Genomic DNA, 21,831 nt, shown 5'->3' with positions numbered 1-21,831 from the left:
ACAGAGCAGAGTAGGACAATCCCTTCTCTCAACCAGATAGCAATGCTGTGCTTGATGTGCCCCAGAATACGGTTGGCCCTCCTGGTTGCAAAGGCACGCTGTTGATTCATCTTCAACTTGCTGCCAACTAAAACCCCCAGATCCCTTTCTGCAGGGCTGCTCTCCAGCCTCTTGTCCTCCAGTCTATACATACAGCCAGGGTTGCCCCTTTCCAGGTGCAGAACCCGGTACTTGCTCTTGTTAAACATCATATTGTTGGTGAATGCCCAGCTCTCTAATCTGGCAAGGTCTCTTAGTGCAAGGCCTCTCTACCTTTGATGGAGTCAACATCTCCTCCCAGTTTAGTGTCATCCACAAACTTACTCAGTATACCTTCAAGTCCTACATTGAAGTCGTTTATGAAAACATTGAAGAGAACTGGCCCTAAAATGGAGACCTGGGGAACCCCAATAGCGACTGGCCACCAGCCAGATGTAAACACTAGAACCGTTTGAGCCTGACCCATCAGCCAATTGTTCACCGATTGTATTATGTTTTTATCTACTCTATGCTGGATATTTTGTGATGAAATCACCATATACATGGGTCAGAATCAGCTATAGCACATTTTGCCTTTTACTTAGCTGTTAATTTTTTGTCACAGAAAGGAAGTGAAGTTGCAGCACAGGAGTTAAGGATGCTAAGAAGGAAGTGCAGAACAGGTGAATAGAGAGGAAGTGAACACATCACATGGAGAAGAGCCTGGGACTGTGGGGAGGTGCTTCAGGAAACGTATTATGGATACTACAGTGGAATGACACAGACAAATTCAATAAAAATATTGAAAAGCAGGCCTTACTGGTTCTGTTACTATTTAAACATTTGTCGTCATTTATTTTAAGACAATGTTGAGTGGGAATTTCTTTTTTCTGTCTGTTGCTTCTGGAATTCCTCGTTCCTCTGACAGCATTTAATATAATGATACAATTTGCCTTGTATTTATCAGAAGGATGACTTTGGTCCCTGCCTTTTTCCCCTAACATCTCTGAAGGATGTTTTTATTCTTACATCTATTCTTGCTGTTACTCTGGAATTAGACCTTTTCCACCAAAATCAGTCTTGTCCCTCAGAACACCATTCCTTTTCCTTTCATCAGTTAAGCTATGTGTTGCTCACATTTTTCCCAGTTTTTCTACCTATCTCACAGATTCCACTTTCATATGTAGGTCCTCACATCAAACACTTTTACGTCAGGTGGGTAATGATATATACACTTCTATTCCCCGCTGAGTTTTCCATCTTATCTCCTAGAATCAGGGGCAGAAGGAGTGATCATATATAGCAGGATCTTCATTTCTAAGCCAGGTCTGAAGGGAAACAATTTCAAAGTATTTTGATCACCTTTTCCTCTTCCTAATTTGTAAGTGTGGAGAAGGAACAAAGAGAAGGAGGATATATGCTTGCATTAAAAGGAAAAACCTTTTTTTTTCTTTTTTCTTTCTTTTTTTTTTTTTTTTTCTAATAATCTTGTTCTTTCCGTGTCTTCTCTCTTGTCTAATCTTGGAAACAAAAACATCAATGTTTGTACCACCCAAGGAGACAGACCCATGGAGAAGGCGTTTTTCTGCCTAAGAAAAGTTACTGGACTGCAGGAACTTCTTATGTCACTGAAAAATAGTTTCCAGTCCCTGCCAAAATACTATTATCAAAATTTTCAGACTGTTGATTGGAAATATTGTCATGATTAGGCATAAATAAAATTATAAGTAGATTTCTTACACATTTCATTTTATGTAGTAGGCAGCAATAAATTTTAGATTCAGTTGATCTTTTCATATTTCTTCTAAACCTCCAATCTCATTCATATATATATATATATATTTAAATATCCTTTTACCTTTGAAGATACTACGGTCTTTCTGACACAAATAACCATAGCAGCTGTAATTCACACATTCTGGTCTTTTTTTTTTTTTTTTTTTTTTTTTTAACCATGGAAACCGCAGGGTTATAAACAGAAATACTGGAAAAGAGAAGAAAATGAAAATAAGAGGCAATTAAATACTGAGTAAAATCAGGAGAGGGAAACTATGCAATCTGAGTACACGGAAATAAAGAAATAATAACAAAAATACCCACTGTGAATCAGCCAGAGAGGTGGAATAATCAATGTCAGGGCTTGTGCATGTTTTGAGCAACCCCATTCTTGGAAGTCTGTTCTGAGTTAAAATCAATGGTTTCATTCAGAAAACAATGTTTTGTTTTTCCCAAAATTCAACTATCTTCCATTTAATACACAATAGAATTTATCTGAATTCTCATGTATGGAAATTCATCATTCTGACATACCAATGAATAATATTACTGCAGGCCTGTGGTCAGCCCAAACTGGCAGCCAAGTTGCCATATCAGTCTACAGGACAGCCCAATGGAATTTCTCACACATATCCCGTGGGAATTCCTGTAGCATTGTACTTCAGGCACAACATATGGGTGTTGTCTCACTTAACTGAAGTTGTCTACAATGTAGACCTCCATATCTGAGCTGATTGCCTTAGGATTTTTTTTGTACGTGGTGTAATAGATGCTTTTAGGATGTCATTCAACTGATTAGAGGAAGAATACCCAAGATATGCCATTTTCTTTCCACAGGAATGGGGTGTGTGTGTGTGTGTGTATGTGTGTGTGTGTGTGTGTGTGTAACTAGCCTAGATATCTGTATTTAGGAAGACAACTTAAACTCATTCAGTAAAAGTACAGAAAGTCCAACTGAAAGAATGTAGTATGAATCTATACCTATTTATCTGTGTAGCTGACTAATAGGATTCTAACATCTCCATGTTTAACTTGCAAAATGTAACAAAACCACAGGTAGTAAATGTCTGAAAATCCAGCCCCATTAAAACCAGTAAGACATTTGTTTTGGCACTAATTCCAGTCTTGCATTCCTTGTCTTCAGAACCACATGGAAAAACAAAACAAAACAAATAAACAAAATAAAACAAACAACAACAATTAAAAAAATCAGATCAGGTTAGTGTGACCTGTAAGCTACAGTACTTAACTTGTCATTTAGAAATAGATGTTACTAAATTAACACCACTCTATGTCTATTTTAAAGTTTAACCTCCATCCTAAAGTTATCTCTAATTTGGCCTTTCCTATGAAAAATTATCTGTGTTTAATAGTGTGAGAGTATATATTTCTTTTAAAATGCAGCTTTTGCATATTTCCTAAATGTTGCTTGGAAAGACTGCCGTTAATTTCAGAAGATTTGGTTTAGGTCCTTTGTTAAGGAACACCATTCTATTTTAAGAATTCTGTGTTGACAGTTATAATATTTCCATATTGAAAATAATATTAAATTTATTTTTGAATTCAACATATCACATGAAGGTACTGCAAACATAACAAATACACAGAGATTTATACAAATTGGAAACCCTTTTTAAGTCAATATGCCAAGAATAAGTAATAGGAGATGGTTATATAAATTACATCAATATGAAAGTTGATGTGATTTAAAGTGAGAAGTAAAAATAGATGTCTGAGATAAGAATGATTGAAAAGTTGATGTAAAACTGATGTGATTTAAGCCCAGAAATTGAAGCAGACAGGGAAAATAAAGTAATTCAAAAAACTGATGCAGTTCTAAATGAACAGTGGAAACCGTGAGCTCAAATAAGATCAATGTAAAACTTGGAGAGATTAAAAATCTGAAGAAGAGAGCTAGAACAGGTGCAACTGTAAACCCTATGTGATTTAAAGAAAAGACTGGAAGTGGTGACCTGAAGCAGAATTAACCAAAAAAACTCATACAGTTTGAAGAAAAAAAATGAAATAGATGGTTGAATTATGACTGATAAATTTCAAGAAGTAGGAAGACAGGATTAGGTCACTTGTAATGTCCTTACCAATGTAAAGGATTAACCCTGCCTTAGACCCATGCCAAATCCCAAATGCAAAATGCTTCTATGAGAATTTTCTTGGATTTCATTATGTTTTTTGATGGAAATTTTTTTTTTTTTTTTGGATCAGAACTTTTCTGTAAAGCCTTATACTTTTTATGTTTCTACAGTTTGGAAAGCTAAGATTTTGACCTGAGAATCTATCCTGTTTTATGACTTAAACATGGTTTTCATACCTATCTTCTGGTACGTATTCATCTGTGTTTCACACATCCAAAGACTGTAGAATATTATGAGAAATTGCCAAAACTTTTATTTTATTTTTTTTTCCTGACAGGGTTTTTCACAGACCTTGGACAATACCTTCTTGTGTTTTGTAAACGGGGATATGAATCTTGGGTTAATCCTACTTTAGCACTAACACTGACAGCTCCATGGTGTTGGACAAGACACTCTGTGTTTCTTCATCAATTCTTTCTTTTTGTAAAACTGTCAAACAACCACTTCTTTGTCTCTCTATGGGCTGTTTCAGTGAATAATTGAATTAATGAGTGTTCAGGACTCTATTCTTGTCAGCATTTTGGCACAGAGAAAGTCAAGAATGTTGCTACTGCTGTGAGCAGAGCGTGAACTCAGTGAGGACCTGGGACTGACTATGCTGAGGCTGGAAAATAAGGAACTTTAAATACAAGGTATGACTCCGGTTATTGAATTAAGCCCTAAAATATCCAAGTAAGGACACTGAGTGGGATGTGATGTAAACCTGAAGTAGTCCTATTATTGTTAGAATTGTGCTTATTGGCATTCTATTTGTTTTGCACTAATATTGGGGTTTGGAGATTGAAATATTGGTATATAGCTATATCTCTCAAAATGCTGTATATTGTATATATTGGCTGACGGAAAACTTAATCTCTGTCATTTTGTGCCCCATCTGAATATTTAGTGTTTTGTGGAGCTGCCAATATAGGTTTAAGAAAATTTGAAAGGAGAACTTTGAAATTTGAAATATTTCTGGTTAAAAAATAACTCCGAATTCCTAAATAAGCTATATTTTCATTAAAAGGGTATAAATGATTAAAGGACACCAAAGCAGTAAGTGTGGAACAAGTTCATTATTAACCACAACCTTTTTTTTTTTTTCTCCTCTGCTATCAGGTGATGATGTAGTGAACCTTCCACTTAAGCTTGTCCCAGTCCCAGCTGCATTTCCCAGAACAAGTAAATTTCTATGATTTGCAATCAAGAGAGAATGTAGTTGAGAAGGAAATCAGGTATGACACAAGACAGAAAAAAAATATTCACACATCAGTTAAATATCAGATATTTAACTGAAAAGGCTAGGAATAAAGTTTCATAATTCTTTTTCATTAGCCATGAAGCTGACTTAAGTTCCTGAGCCATTTTAACAAAGACAATTTTGATGATGATGTGTCTGGCACAGCCCAACAGACAACTGCAGAGAGATAGCAAGCAGAAATGTTGAGAAATAAATGATCAACTAAAGATGGAGTGATTTAATATCTGGAGCCAGAGATATCTCCAAGAAAGTGGACTGACTAATTACATTCTAAACTAGAAAACTAGTTTTTGCTTGTTTCTGCATGAAGTTAGCGGAGAAAGGCTCCTCCAGTGGACAGTTTACTATAATCGGAATTAGAGTAAAGGACTCCAGCAATCAAAGTAACAAACCTGAAAATGTTTTGTTAAATACTGAAGCTAGGGGAGTAATTTTAATGTCAATTTATGGGCATTTTATTTGAAAAACAAAACAAAACAACAACAACAACAAAAAAACACAACAGTTATCCATTTATTTGCTCTGTCCTATGAAATAGATTATGAAAACAAAGCTGTTGCAGAATTTAGATGAATTCTGTAAACTGGAGTTGTCAAATGAGTAATATACTAGTGTAGCTGACAGTCCAACTAATAACTTCCAGTTCTTTAAAACTTCTAGCTCTTTTCATACAGGCACAGTTGTATACTCCCAAGTGTATAAATTATCCCATTAACTTAGTGGGACTGCAACCATGTTTTAAATTCAAGAATATATAGTATATATTCAGTGCTTAAAAGGGGCTTATAAAAAAGATGAGGAGAAGGAGGTATGGTTTTAAACTAAAAGAGAGATTTAGATTGCAGGTTAGGAGGAAATTCTTCACTTAGAGAGTGGAGAAGCACTGGAATGGGTTGCCCAGAGAAGTTGTGGATGTCCCCTCCCTGAAGGTGTTCAATACCAGGCTGGATGAGGCTCTGGACAACCTGGTCTAGTGGGTGGCATCCCTGCCCACGGCAGGGAGTGTTGGAACTAGGTGGTCTTTAAGGTCCCTTCCAACCAGAGCCCTTCTGTGAATATACAGAACTGTTTGCAGCAACAGGGTTAAATAAGTAGAGAGTATACTAAAGCTGAAAGTAATATAGTAATAATATTTCACAATTTCCACTCTGTCAGTGTGAAAGGTCTCGTGAATACAGACACATTATTACTAAATCAAAATTTAAACTTCATCTATCCTTGGTTAATTTTTGGTACTCCTTTGACGAAGGTGTTGAAGTTGTAAAGAGATTATTAGTCTTTGATATTCATTCAAGCATAAGTTAAGATTCATGATTAAGGCAGAGGTGAAAAGATTTAATTAGAATCCAACTTGCTCCCTTGGAGATATCTTATCCTTGCTAGTAGTTTTTGATGGTACTTTCTGCTTCTCACTGTTTTTACGTAAAACCCAGACCTTCAAGACTGACTAGTTAAAATACATAAATAAATAAATAAATAAAAATAGACCTTACTACAGAGCTGTACTGTTTGAGTCCGTTTCAACTATTTGGTAACTATATATATATATTGATGTATGTGTGTGTAAAGTCATAGTTTTCTCTTTGACAGACAATAGATCACCCAAGCCTGCTCTTCCTAGATTGCTGTTTCCAGATAGATCAAGTAAAGAAATTTGGATGTAGTTGACATTAGACTGCATTCCTTCTTCCTCTTCAAGGTAGATGGGAAACGGATTGAAAGACCTGCATCCTAACCCCATCTGTATTACTGGGCTGCTCCTCCCATGTCACTAAAATATACTAAAACTTTAAAGGAAAACAGCGCAAGTATATAAGCCTTCCCAAAGAATCAGTTCCTTTCTGCTGTACACTCAGTTCATAAAAGGGAATGGGATTTTTCTCAGTCTGAGTGCATGGTACGATCTCTTGATTCTTCTTACTACAGGCCACCCAGTAAAGAGGAGTCTGTTGATGAGGTCTCCCTGCTCCAACTACAGGAAGCATTGTGCTCACAGACTCTCATCCTCCTGGGGGGTTTCAACCACACGGACGTCTGCTGGGAAAACCGTGTGGTGGGAAGTAAGCAATCCAGGAGGCTCCTGGAGTGCATTGAGGACAACTTCCTCATCCAGGTATTACACAGACCAACCAGAGAAGTGTTGCTGGACCTGGTGCTGACCAATGCAGAAGAGCTCATTAAACAGGTTAAGACTGGAGGAAGCCTAGGCTGCAGTGACCATGCCCTGGTTGAGTTTGTGATCTCAAGGGATACAGGCCCCGCTAAGAGCAAACTCAGGACCCTGAACTTCAGAATAGACAAATTCCAGCTGTTCAAAGAATTAGTGGATGAGATCCCGTGAAACACAGTCCTTAGGGACAGAGGATTTGTTCAGAGCTGGCAACTCTTTAAGGAGATTTTCCTTGGAGTACGAGAGCTCTCTATTCCCATAGGTAATAAATCAAGCAGGGAAGGTAGGAAACCAGCATGGATGAATAAGGATCTGCAGGTCAAACTTAGGCAAAAGGAGAAAATGCACAGACAGTGGAAACAGGGCCATGTGCCCTGGGAAGAGTACAGAAATGCCATCAGGAAAGCCAAGGCACTGTCAGAACTAAACTTGATGAGGGAGGCAAAGAATAACAAGGGGTTCTACAGGTACATTGGCCACAAGACTAGGGAGAGCGTAGCGCCTCTGACAAATGAAGACGGAGAACAGGTAATGACAGATAAGGAGAAAGCACCACCACACTGCTTTCTCACTTCCCCTCCTCATAAAGGCAGGGGGAGAAATAACGAAAAATGAAAAGAGCTCATGGATTTAGCTAAGAACAAGGAAATCTCTCACCACTTATTGTTACAGGCAAAACAGACTTGGGATAAGGGAGTTATTCCTCATCCCTTGAGATGTTCAAAGCCAGGCTGGATGGGGCCTTGGCCAACCTGATCTAGTGGGTGGCATCCCTGCCCTGTCAGGGGGGTTCTACCTAGATGATCCCTTCCAACCCGAGCCAATCTATGTTTCTCTGATTCTCTGATCCTTTTGGAAAGGCTGTTTTTCACTTTCACAGAGAAGACCGGAGTCTAGACATTATAAATTCAAGTAGTGTACAGAGGTCTAAATAGATTCACTAAGCAGCAAAAGATGTACTGATGCCAGTTGTATTAGCATGTTAGTGTCCGTGTTATTCATACTCTGTATCTCTGTGGTCCTGTAAGCCTATCTTTGTATTTGGGATGACACAGTAAAGTCAGCAAGGCAGTGAGGGATCTTGCAGCATGGGTTCCACTTGCTCTCTTTGATTGCTGGAACTTCTCCCCATCCCATCCCCCACTAAAAAAAAAAAAAAAAAAAAAAAAAAAAAGCAGAGGACCTCTGGATTTGATACAGCAAATCTTCTACATATTGGAGATGAAAGAAGGATTTTACCTGAGACCAGCACCAACTACTCACCTACTCACAATGGTGGACTACTGGACTACTCAAAGGTGAAGTTACTGTCATCAAACAGCTTTCAGCAATCATTTAAAGATTTAATAATAGCCTAGGTCCTTTCAAAGCTCACTAAACTCAAGGAAAATATTCTTTTTGCCTTTACCAGAAAGGGGGAAAGGGGTGAGAATTAAACAGCAGGGAAGTGACATGACAGAAGACTATAAAGACAAATGCAAGATAAAGCTGAATGAAAGGAAAGCAGCTAATTAAATTAATAAGGAGAATAGCTCAATGAACAAGAAGATAATGAAAGGAAAGAGAACTGAAGTATGTGAGACACATAACCAATAGAAGGTACAACATAAAAATTAGCTAGAAGCAGTAACAGGGAAATTGCTTTTTAAGCAGAAATTTCAAAAGTGCAACAGAAGTAGAAAGGATGAAGGAAAGAATGACTAAACACTTCCTAAAAATCTTCCAAGTTTTCATTACTGATCCTGGATTTGTCCCCTCATTTTTCTGTTTCTTTCACTAAGCTTTTGCTTAAGTTTTTCCTGCAATCACTGGCAATTAATGCTTAAGAATACCTTAAAAGAACCATTTATGGTTTGTTTCAAAGGCAACTCAGAACTCTGTGGGTCTATTTGTCACAACTTGTAGCTAGCAAAATTTACAGATACAATATTTACTATTACAATGACCGTATTTCCCCAATTTTTGCAGTCAGAAACAAGGACAGACATTACACACATTTGGTCTAAAAATAAAGCAGTCTGCAGTAAGGGACTGCAGACACATAGCATGCATAGCCATTAGACAAGAAAACACACATTTGGAGAGGTAATATCTTCTGAATAAGTCAGTTGAAAGATGTAGGAAAAGAGCCCTATAAGTGTTCTGTACTGAGACATAGGCAAGCAGGAGCGGAGAAAATGTCACTGACTAGCAACTGTTATAAAAGAGAATAACTTTCTTTAATGTGTGTTCATTTGCACTTTCAGAGGTAGCACAAATGCTTTTGAGGGGAAAAAAACATGGCATTTATTTTTATCCTTATTATGTCTGATATAGTGCCTCTGAGTTCCATTCATGGCCAAGGACCTGACTGTGATAAATGCATTAGATGGATAACGATGTTCAATGCTTCTCTATGGGTGTTTCCTATTGCTGGTAAATCTAAATAATAAATGCATAAAATACTTCAGACTGCTGACCTTGGGCAGGTGGCATTCTATGTTTCAGTGGCACATCTGCAAAGTAAGGGTAATAATATGCTTTTTCATCAAGTTTATGTAATTTGTAAGTACTTATAAACACAGCTTGTCTGACTAATACACTGATATCCCACTCTTGGTCAGAGCTTGAAGATGTTTTTGTAATTAAAAAAAAAAGGGGGGGGGAGGGGGCTGTGTTTTATTTATTTTTTGCCAAAAGCAAAATAAAACCTATGAGAGAAAAACAGAATAAAAAACAGAATAAAGCTTATTTTGCAGAGATCATGTAAAGTAACAACTCCTAATATATTGTACGGTATATGTATCTGAGGGCATGTTATATCAGGTGTTCCATAAGGATTCCTAAGACTTCTTCAGACAACCAAACTTCCTATAATTTCAAAGATACTTAACCACCCTGCCACTTTTTGGGGTGCATAATATACTATCGGTCCCTCTGGCCTACAGTGTCTATTTATATATGGTACGAGAGCTTGCTAGAGGCCTGATATACTATCACACTAATGATAATTTGAAAGCAAATTAATTAATCCCAAACTTTATCTTGTTACTTAGTGAAAGAAGAATAGTTAAGTCGTGTGAGCCCTTTCCCAACAGGTATCTGCAAGGAAAAACTTATCATTTCTGTAACAAGCTTATGAAAGCACTTGCATTTTCTTTTAAATGAGTTTTCCTGTACTAAATGTTCATTGGTACTGGAAGTTAACTGTCATCACTTAAAAGAGCCTTTTTACTCAGGAAGACAAAATAGCACTATATGTGGAAAAACAAACAACCAAAAAATAAAAAACAACACTAAGAATCAGAGGCTCAGCTCTTCAATTTAAAGAACTGGTTCTGATGAAGCCAGTGGAGCTATACAGATTTACACTAACTTAAGAACTTTTAGCCCCACTGCCCCTGCATCTCTAGGCTTTGTCTCTTTCCGAAAATGAACCTCAAACCTAATAGTAGACGTGGGTGGAGTCTGAATTTATAGGAGACATTGCTTATCCAAAGGAGAAAGCTGTGAGAGGGGGAATCTTAGTAGGGTCCTGTGGTTATTTTTCAGCCCCACTACTCCTGCAGCTCTAGACTTTTTGATTTGACATTGTTTTTATTCATAACAGACTATGTTGTTTCAGTGTGAGGGGGTGGTATCCCTGCAGGATATTCAATCATTGAACAAAAGTCACATGGAAGCAGAGATTCAAACAGTTTTTTTGATCTATGACAAAAGTTTCCAGGAAACAGACAAGAGATTGTTTAATTCAAGATATGACTCATCTTTAAACTGGATTGCTTGTGGGTTTTTTTTTTCATTTTTTTCTTTTTTTTCTTTTTCAGAAGATTTTTGTCTCATTCTCTGTCCACATCTTATAATATACTGCATACTTGTATTCACCCCCTTTCTTAGAAGTAATAGATAAATAAAATAAAATAAAATAAAATAAAATAAAATAAAATAAAATAAAATAAAATAAAATAAATAAAATAAAATAAAATAAAATAAAATAAAATAAAATAAAATAAAATAAAATAAAATAAAATAAAATAAAATAAAATAAAAGCAAGAAAACAAAAACTAAATAGACTTCTAAAGCATAAGTATAAACAAACCAGTAGAAGTCAGTTTAAAATTGGTGAATAATTTTTTAAATCCAAATTGATTTACCTGGACTTTTTAAGTCACTGTTGATGGACTGATAGCTTATGAACAGTTAAAGCAGTGGCCAAAAGTCTGAAGTCACATTTTCTACAAGTGCAATTACACCATGTACCTCAGCACAGATAGGGCCAAAGCCTGTTTAAATCATGTTATCTTGCTTCTCTGACTCTTAGTTAAGAACTTATATTATTCTGAAAATGAATACTAAGATACAGACAGGTTGCACACTTGGTGATATTCAACTGGCTTTTTACCAGGGTCTTTCAAGAGATATTTATAGTTATAAAATACCTTTTTATTTTATTCACCCCTTCTTGGTGAACAGCTAATTTTCTTATTGTGAAAGATTGGTTAATAATACATCTACAGCATTATGCTATTATGCATCTGTCTTTCTTTCTTGATTTAGAAGCAAGAGGGTGACCTCCCAATATAGCTAATTTAATCTGCAAAAATAACCTTGCAAATTGACTTGCCAGAAACTAATATTAGATGAAATCTTTGTTCTATTGAACCTGACTGTCATTAGTGATTCCCTATGAAAGGCTTAATCTACAATTGTAAAAAATCTCTACTAATGTTGTCAGGTTTCATAAAATATCTATTTTATTAAAGAATTAGTGATGCTGATTCTGGTGGATTAGCAATATTTGGGTAGAAAGCCTGGATCTCATTCAAATTCAGATCACCTTTTGTATTAAAGTTTAGTAGTGCTGAAAAAGCCCTGCAGTAGCTAGAATGGGTAAAACTCAAGCATAGATAGCATTAGTAAAATGTTAATTCTTCAAGCAATGTGAAACATTTTGTTTTCTATGAAAAAAAAAAGTTTATTGAAATCTTTTTCAGCAGCCACCATTAATGTGACCACAATTTTCTTTTTACCTAAATAACTGTATATAATAGTTATTTCAGATGTCATATATTACAGTATAGCAAATTCAGATCTTTACAGCAAAATGTGAGTGTGGTGGTAGATTTGGAGGAGGGAAGATTTAAGAAAGGGGAAAACAAACAAACAAAACAAGAACAACAACAAAGCAAATAAACATAAAAACAAATAAAAAAAATATGCACCACAGCAGCTGGGAGAGAGAGGAGTGAGAAACAGCCCTGCAGACATCCAGGTCAGTGCAGCAGGAGGGCAGGAGGTGCTCCAGGCACGCAGCAGAAGTTCCCCTGAGGCCTGTGGAAAGGGCCCTGGTGGAGCAGGCTGTCCCCCTGCAGCCCATGGGTCCCACATGGAGCAGATCTCCACGCTGCAGCCCGTGGAGGAGCCCCCGGTGGAGCAGGTGGATGTGGCCTGGAGGAGGCTGCGGCCCATGGAGAGCCCCCACAGGAGGAGGCCCCAGGCCAGAGCTGCAGCCCGTGGAGAGGAGCCCACACAGGAGTAAGGGGTCTGGGGGGAGCTGCGGCCCATGGGAGACCCGTGCTGAAGCAGTTTGCTCAAGATGGATGGACCCTCTGATACGGACCCATACTGGAGCAGTTCTTGAAGAGCTGCTGCCTGTGGGGAGCCCATGCAGAATCAGTTTGGGAAGGATGGCATGCCGTGAGAGGGACCCCACGCTGGAGCAGGAGAAGAGAGTGGCCATGAAGGAGCTACGGAGACAAAGTGGTACAGACTTACTACAGTCCCAATTCCCCATTCCCCTGTTCCTCCTGCAGGAGGAAGAAGAAGAAAATGGATGGGGTTGAAGTTGTTTTTAATTTTAGTTCTTACTGTTCTTGTGTGTTATCAATAAGCAATAAATTGCTTTAATCTCCCTTTTCATAGAATCATAGAAGAGCTTGGGTTGGAAGGGACCTTAAAGATCACCTAATTCCAACCCCCCTGCCATGGGCAGGGATGCCACCCACTAGATCAGGTTGGTTGAGGCCCTATCCAGCCTGCCTTGAACACCTCAAGGGATGGGCAATAACTCCCTTATCCAAGTCTGTTTTCCCTGTAACAGTAAGTGGTGAGAGATTTCCTCGTTCTTAGCTAAATCCATAAGCTCTTTTCATTTTCCATTTTTTCTCCCCCTGCTTTTATGAGGAGGGGAATTGAGAAAGCGGTGTGGTGGTGCTTAGTTACCCGTCAGAGTTAAACCACCACATTGGGGAAAAATAGGAAGGAGATTCTTTAACGACTAAGCTGCACAATGATTGAAGTGGTCTCCCACCAGAAGGAGGGAAATGCTAACACCTGATCATTTAAGATTAAAATGTATAGAGCAAGTAGTAGAGAAAAATCAAACTTTGGCTCAGTGCAGAGTGATTGGAATTAGCTACTTTCTACTCTAACTTCTCTATGAACCTTTTCACTTACAGATAATGTTAAGAAGTGCACGAGGAAGAAGAACACTTTTTAAAAAGTCAAATGCAGTAGTCTATTAGTAGTCTATTACGATAATGAGCAAACAATTCTTCTGAACTAACCAAAGAACAGCAGTCATTCAATTCATATGCTCAGTGAACGCACACACATTTTCCACTACATCAAGATTAAAGCTGAATGACAGGTTGACAGGTTTAGAAAATAAAGTATGGAATAATAAAGTATATGGAATAATAAAGTATTTTAAGTATGGAACAAGGGGCAAAGACTCTTCATTTTAATAGTCCATTGTATGACACTGTTAAATACTAAAACCTTTCATCTGAGGCCATAGACTTGGTCTTTATCTGGGTAGAAGGGAGGAGTATATATCTAGTTAACTGTCTTTACAGAATGTACCCAGCTTAAATTGTGAAACTGTTCAAGCAATGGACAACTCCTTGAGTACTATTTTCAGTGTATACTTGAAACTTTTACTGGACTTTGGACTTTTACATTAAGACAGAGAAGAATAAATAAAGAAAACAAAGATTTATATTTACCTGAAATAGATTTATGTAAATATATTGCTTTATAGCATGCATATGCTTGTAATGGTGTCGATATATGAATATACAGAAATATGTAGTACACAAAATACGTGTTCTTGGTTACCTGTTTATACCAACTAATTGCATACATGCAATTATTCAAATCTTTTTAAGAGATATGATCCTGTTTGTGATATAGCTGGTTAGAATTATAACGTTTTAAGCTTTAAATCTTTCAATCCTTTAAACATATTCAGAAAAGCCTGATAACAATGGATCACATCATGTTATCTTTTTTTTTTTCCAAATTAAGTGAAGTAGGCCATAATAATTACCCATTTGAATTGCAATGTTTGCTTTGCATCATATTAAATAAATAACCATGTTAACTGGCAGAATAAACTATGTCAATAACAAATAAGTAGACTGGCACAGTGTGTACTAGCACTTCCTATTGTTTCATATATGCTTGTCTTGAGTTCAAGTTATAGCAATGTAAAACATCAGGACTGTATTTGATCAGCTTTTAGAAAACTCATATTTTCCCAGTCAAAAAAAGCCACCACAGGCACATCAAACTTCCTCTTGACAGTGCCTTTTCACAAAATACAAAGGAAAGCAATTTGCGTCCTTACAGCATGTCTCTGTCAGGAGCGTCAATACATTTCTCAGGTATAATGAAAATTTCTACCCTACAGTTGAAAATTATTGGTTAAGAGAGAAAGCTTTCTCAGGGAATTATGAGAGTCTGAGTATGCAACAAACTTCTAAAAGATCCTGGATCCCTATCATTTTGCTATTGCTGTTTGTATGGGCTGTGTTTCAGTTATTGCACTCTAAGTCACCCGAGCCCTCCAGAAGGTGGAGGTGAGAGGGGAGTTTTTCACTTGTGAAAAAGACAGGGTTGGGCAAATCAGAAAACAAATAAATAAATATATAAATAAATAAATAAATAAAAGAGTAACAATGGAACTTGGGGTACCCAGAGAAAGATGTAGCTTTCTGAGTTGAACTGGAAGGCAGACTCAGCAGTCAGGGGCTAGGTAGTGGTTATGTAGAGTTTGTTTCAAGGCAGACACAGCTGGAAGTTGCTGGATCAAAGCAAGTCACAAAGAAAGGGCTTAGAAATGTTACATTCAAAATCTTCTTATGGGCAAACGGAAACACAACAGAGATACGGGGCTACCATATTGTCAGTTGAATCCATGTTTTAACAGCCTAAATATCCCAATTATTGAATTAGAACATGAAAAATACAATTAGAGTTGTTGTATGTAACCTACCTAATATCTAGTCCTGTTCCTCACTTATATTCACCTTTTCATTCTCCCTCTGTATTTTAATATTAACAGTTTCCGTTTTAAACAACACCAAGTGTATGCAAGCGAACAATAGACAATTAGTCATTAAGATCTTAAGGACTTCACTGGGAAGGATATGATGTTCATGGGTGTGGTCCCCTCCACTGAGCATTAGTTGTCCTCCTTAGGCAATTTTTATGTGTTTCCTCACCCCTGGCTGCTGCTCCCAGCAGGGTGAGCATGACCCCACAGCCTCCCACAGACTCAGCCCCTATTTTACTGGGCAGCAACTCCCTGGATTTGCCAGACCCTTCCCACAGAGGCACCAGCAGAGCCCAGCTCAGGCAGGAGAGACAGCAGACACTTGACTTGGAGTCAGGCATTGGAACCATCTCAGCCCAGCTGCGGCCAAGGGGAGTCCAAGCCAGCCCTGAGACCTCTGCTCACACCTAAAGGCATAGTCCCTAGACCTTTATTAGGAGCAGCAAAACCATATTGGCTTTGCTACACAACATTCATTTTTCAAGATTCAGTTTCAGACTGTAGAAGTGTAAAAGGATTTCAGTCTCCATCTACAATCAAATACACATATGCACTTTTATCTTGCTGTGTAGACACTGAATTGGAATTAGGAAGAAAAACAAACAAACAAACAAAAAAACCCACTTACATTAAGTTACAGAAATGGACAGAAACGAAAACCCAGCATGGATATGGTCTTAGTAATGTACGTTCTTGAGTAAAGAAGTCCTTCGCTTTCACTTGTACATACATACACACATATGCAACAATTAGAGGAATGTAGGACCTACCAACATCGTGTTCTACATGAAGCTGTGAAAGTAGAGTTGAGACATGATTATTATGATAATCTGTTGCTCTGATCTGAAAATAATAGGTCAGAGTTGTAGATGCCTGATGATCTGGCTGGCTATGTAATCACCTAGAGACAAGTATTCAGGAAGTATGCTTGAAAATATCTTGCATCCACAAGAGGGAAGAAGAAGGTTTTTCTCAACTTCCAAACTCAGCTTAACTTGGAGAAGAACTATGCCTTTCAAAGTTATTGACTTTCAAATGTATAGATCGGTTTACAGATTGATTTTAAGACAAGAAAAAGTAATTTCTATAACAACATACTGTCTAATTTCTGGCTTTGCAGCCAGAGCTGTTGAACTTAAATTACAAAGATCAAATTTCCATTCATCCTACAGTTGTAATTACAGGATAGCTGGGAATCACGGCTGTTCCAGTGTTCATACCCAGTGCACTCTAATCATTAATTCTCTGGATGGTCCAGCAACCCCTTAGCTAGTCTTTTTCTATAGATGGGCTGATGTGATATGGTGGACTGATTTGAAAGAATGGGCTGATTTGAGACAACATAATTGACTGAGCCCCTCACCACCTTCACAGTTAAGTAACTGACTAATTCAAGCAGAAGCTCTCCAAGTGGGAATTTTGGACTAGCATGAACATTTTACCAGGTGGCTCATGCAGTGTGTAGGGTAATTTAAATATTCCAATGTGTAGATTAAAATTCTGGTGAGAACTTGGCCCTACTTTTAAATAGGCAGTAGACACATTCCTTAGTCAGGTGGGACAGTCTTTTGTACACAGTTAAGATAGGACATGTTTTATAAGTAATTTAAAATAATCTGCAGCAGCGGATCATGAACTTGCTGGAATAGTCAAATGGGACCCCATGGACCAACTGGATTATAAGAATTGTGCAGAACAGCAGTGTATGGAGTCCTACCAGAACCAGCCAAGGTTGCTGCTGCAAGGACCCTTGCAACAGAAATTACTGTCACTGGACAGATGTCACCAACCATCCTACTTGAGAGATTTCATTCCTCACACAAAGCATTATGCCAAGATTTCAATCTTTTGATGTTGTTGATATTGTATTTAAGAAACACTTGTGAGTTCATGAATGTCTGCCACAGCATGTTAAAAGCATATTCAAATGAAAGACAGGATCACAGTTTGTAAATAAACACATACACTAATCATTTGAATGACGGTCATAGAATAAATACAACAGTTTTATGTTAGATGTCTGTTTCTTAGTACTTCAATACTGAAGTATTTCAATATTTGAATATTGAAAATCATTAGCATGTAACCATTCTTTCCTGATAGTTTTAGATTATTGCTTTATTTTCGCATCTTTAAAATTCTGAAGTTTTTGTAAATACTTTTATACTGCATTCTTCTGCTTATATTTCAGCCACAACAGGGCAACCCACCTTGCCAACACATGTATATTTAGCATTCCCTTGTAAAATACTTTATACAAACAAGAAGTTCTACTGTGTTCAGAAGACCTCTCTAGATTTACAGTTACTGAAGTACTTATTTGCAGACTTAATAAAATGCATATATATGTGTATATATATATATATATATATGTAAAAGACAGCAGTATATCGGGAAATATATTTATTATAATAAGGGACTAGGGATGAAAATTTTGAGGCAAGTTTACCCCCAAAGCAAGCAGATTTCAATTGGCTTTCAGGTCGATGGAATCCTGTTAAATTGGATAGTTCTCTTTCTGATAATTTGGCTGAAAAAAAAATAATGGTGGCTTGTTCTAAAGCTTTGAAGCTCTCTTACATTCTGTATGGATTACATAGATCAGAAACAAAGTAGATAAAAGTTGTTCTTTAGAGATCAAGTACTGCCCACACATACTCCCCTCTCTGCCTGAAGTTACTTCTATGCAAAGCGCAAGGTTAATTAAGGTAGCAATTTTTAGGGGAATTTACCCACACACTTGGTGAGAAATGTAGGTACAAAATATATCCCACCTATTGCAACATGGTTGATTCTGCAAGAAAAGTGCATAATAATAATAATAATAATAGTAATAATAATAATAATCATACTGTATGGGCCTGAGCTCCAAAATATACCTAATCATTCTCTTTGAGAGCTTAGTAAGATAATGTAACTACATATCAACATAAATATAATCCTACTAACATCTCATTAAACTCAGAAGAAATGTGCACAAAAGAAAAAATAAAAGGAGAATTGGGGAAGATAATAAAGGAGGAAGTAGTTTGAGCACGATTATCAAGACATCTTTAAGAAGTGTGAAGAGACATAAAGTTTTTTTCAGAAACCAACATGCAATGTAATAATTGCAAGTCCTTTGAATTATTAGGAAATGAACAAAGTAATGAAAGTGAGTAAAAAATTAAAAATAGCTTTCTACACCCATATTTACTAGGAAGGGCAATGAGGAAATTCCTGACCCAAAGATAATTTTTGTAAGAAATTAATGTGTGTGCTTAACAAAGGCTGATGCCTCTAAGAAAGATGTTATTGAGCAACTCAAAAAAATTCAAGGGCAGTAAATCACTGGGACCAGATGGTGCTGATGCAAGAATTCTGAAGGAACTGAAGTGTGAAATAGCAGAGGTAGCAATGAGGATATGCAATATATCCTTAATAAACCACACACTGTTCCCAAAGATTGGAAAGTTGTTATCTTAGGTTAAAAATAAAATAAAAGAAGCCATAGATGATCTTTGGCATTACAGACCAGTGAATCTTATTTCTGCTCGAGGGAAGCTGGTTTGGAATTTAATTAAAGACAGAGCGATACAGGATTTATGCAATTATAGCCCAACAGGGTATGGCTTCTTTAAGGGCAAACCTTTCAAACCACCTAGAAGTTTTAAATGACGGTGGGAAAAAGAATGGTGCTCCTTTACTGACCAGACTAATAATGTTTTATAGGTTCTGCACATTACCAAACACATGGGGATCACAGTATACAATCTGATAGATACAAGAGCAGAAAAGGTACTTCATTTTACCCTTCCCAGAGTCATGGTGTCACGAGAGGCAACCAAGTGCTAATGCAGTGCTGAAAATGTAATTACCATCTGAAATGAAGATAATCTCACTCCCTTGCTCCTGAACGCCCTAATCTCAAGAGAAAGTATTCTCTGATGACCTTTCCAGAGTCATACAAGTGAATTCTATTGACTTCCTACTGATACACTTTTATGCTTGCTTTTACAGAAACTGTAAGGGAGGAGTCATGAAAATATAACTTTGAATAAGCAGACACCTACTTTGAAAGGCTGAGAAACATTGGTTTAGAGAAACTACTAAGATATTTTCTTATGGTCTCTTTTCTATTGCTAGAATACTCATTCTCTAACTCACAGCTTGAAATAAAAGGTAACTGCTAGGGGCCCTGAGGAAGCAAGCATTCATCATTAATCTTCCCATCACTTCATCCTTCTTCCCATCCTTCATACCTAATTAGAACTGTGCAGAGAGGAGTAATTCTCTCTGAACTCTCTGACTTTGAGCTGTTCAGGACACTGGTTGGCAGAGTCCCTTGGGAGGTGGTTCTGAAGGGCAGAGGAGTCCAGGAAGGCTGGGCACTCTTCAAGAAGGAAATCTTAATGGCTCAGGAGCGGTCTGTTCCCACATGCCCAAAGACGAGCCGGCGCGGAAGAAGACCGGCCTGGCTGACCAGTTGTGAAACAGTTGTGGTTTGAGCTTAGGAGAAAAAGGAGGGTTTATAATCTTTGGAAAAGAGGGCGGGCCATTCACGAGGACTATAAGGATGTTGCGAGGCTGTGCAGGGACAAAATTAGAAGGGCCAAAGCTCATCTGGAGCTAAATCTGGTTACTGCTGTTAAAGATAACAAAAAATGTTTTTAGAAATACATCAACACCAGAAGGAGGACTAAGGAGAATCTCCATCCTTTACTGGATGAGGGGGGAAACTTAGTTACGAGGGATGAGGAAAAAGCTGAGGTTCTTAATGCCTTCTTTGCCTCAGTCTTTAGCGGCAAAAACACTTGTTCTCTGGATACCCAGTACCCTGAGCTGGTGGAAGGGGATGGGGAGCAGGATGTGGCCCTCACTATCCACGAGGAAATGGTTGGCGACCTGCTACAGCACTTGGATGTACACAAATCGATGGGGCCGGATGGGATCCACCCGAGGGTACTGAGAGAACTGGCAGAGCAGCTGGCCAAGCTGCTTTCCGTCATTTATTGGCAGTCCTGGCTATCAGGGGAGGTCCCAGTTGACTGGTGGCTAGCAAATGTGACGCCCTTCTACAAGAAGGGCCGGAGGGTAGACCCGGAGAACTATAGGCCTGTTAGTTTGACCTCAGTGCCAGGGAAGCTCATGGAGTAGATTATCTTGAGTGTCATCACGCAGCACTTACAGGGCAACCAGGCGATCAGGCCCAGTCAGCATGGGTTTATGAAGGGCAGATCCTGCTTGACGAACCTGATCTCCTTCTATGACAAAGTGACGCGCTTGGTGGATGAGGGGAAGGCTGTGGATGTGATCTACCTTGACTTCAGTAAGGCTTTTGACACCGTTTCCCATAACATTCTCCTCAGAAAACTGGCTGCTCGGGGCTTGGACTGGCGTACGCTTTGTTGGGTTAAAAACTGGCTGGATGGCCGGGCCCAAAGAGTTGTGGTGAATAGAGTCAAATCCAGTTGGAGGCCGGTCAGTAGTGGAGTCCCCCAGGGCTCAGTACTGGGGCCAGTCCTCTTCAATATCTTTATCGATGATCTGGATGAGGGGATTGAGTGCACCCTCAGTAAGTTTGCAGATGACACCAAGTTAGGTGCGTGTGTCGATCTGCTCGAGGGCAGGAAGGCTCTGCAGGAGGATCTGGATAGGCTGGAGCGATGGGCTGAGGCCAACTGTATGAAGTTCAACAAGGCCAAGTGCCAGGTCCTGCATCTGGGGCACAACAACCCCAAGCAGCGCTACAGGCTGGGAGATGAGTGGTTAGAAAGCTGCCTGGCAGAGAAGGACCTGGGAATACTGGTTGATAGGCAGCTGAATATGAGCCAGCAGTGTGCTCAGGTGGCCAAGAAGGCCAACAGCATCCTGGCTTGTATAAGAAGCAGTGTGGCCAGCAGGTCTGGGGAGGTGATTGTCCCTCTGTACTCGGCTTTGGTGAGGCCGCACCTCGAGTACTGTGTTCAGTTTTGGGCCCCTCGCTACAAGAAGGACATGGAGGTGCTCGAGAGAGTCCAGAGAAGGGCAACCAAGCTGGTGAGGGGTCTGGAGAACAAGTCCTATGAGGAACAGCTGAGGGAGCTGGGGTTGTTTAGCCTCGAGAAGAGGAGGCTCAGGGGAGACCTCATCGCTCTCTATAGGTACCTTAAAAGAGTCTGTAGAGAGGTGGGGGTT

The 21,831-nt window shown here is 38.5% G+C and overlaps 1 protein-coding gene across 1 annotated transcript in view; it reads left to right on the top strand.

Annotated features, from left to right (window-relative positions):
- The window catches only part of LOC308197514 (uncharacterized protein), a 206,914-nt gene extending 188,576 nt beyond the window's left edge, over positions 1–18,338 (top strand). Inside the window, exon 2 of the mRNA XM_080598065.1 lies at positions 18,247–18,338. The gene's annotated coding sequence lies outside the window, so the exon portion shown is untranslated. The remainder of the gene's footprint in view (positions 1–18,246) is intronic.
- Positions 18,339–21,831: the final 3,493 nt, after the last annotated feature.

The sequence above is a fragment of the Anser brachyrhynchus genome (genome assembly GCF_964034855.1).
Source record: "Anser brachyrhynchus genome assembly, chromosome: 1".
In the NCBI taxonomy this organism is placed as follows: Eukaryota; Metazoa; Chordata; class Aves; order Anseriformes; family Anatidae; genus Anser; species Anser brachyrhynchus.
The sequence above is the reverse complement of the archived record's forward strand: the minus strand, read 5'-3'. Positions and strand labels throughout refer to the sequence as shown.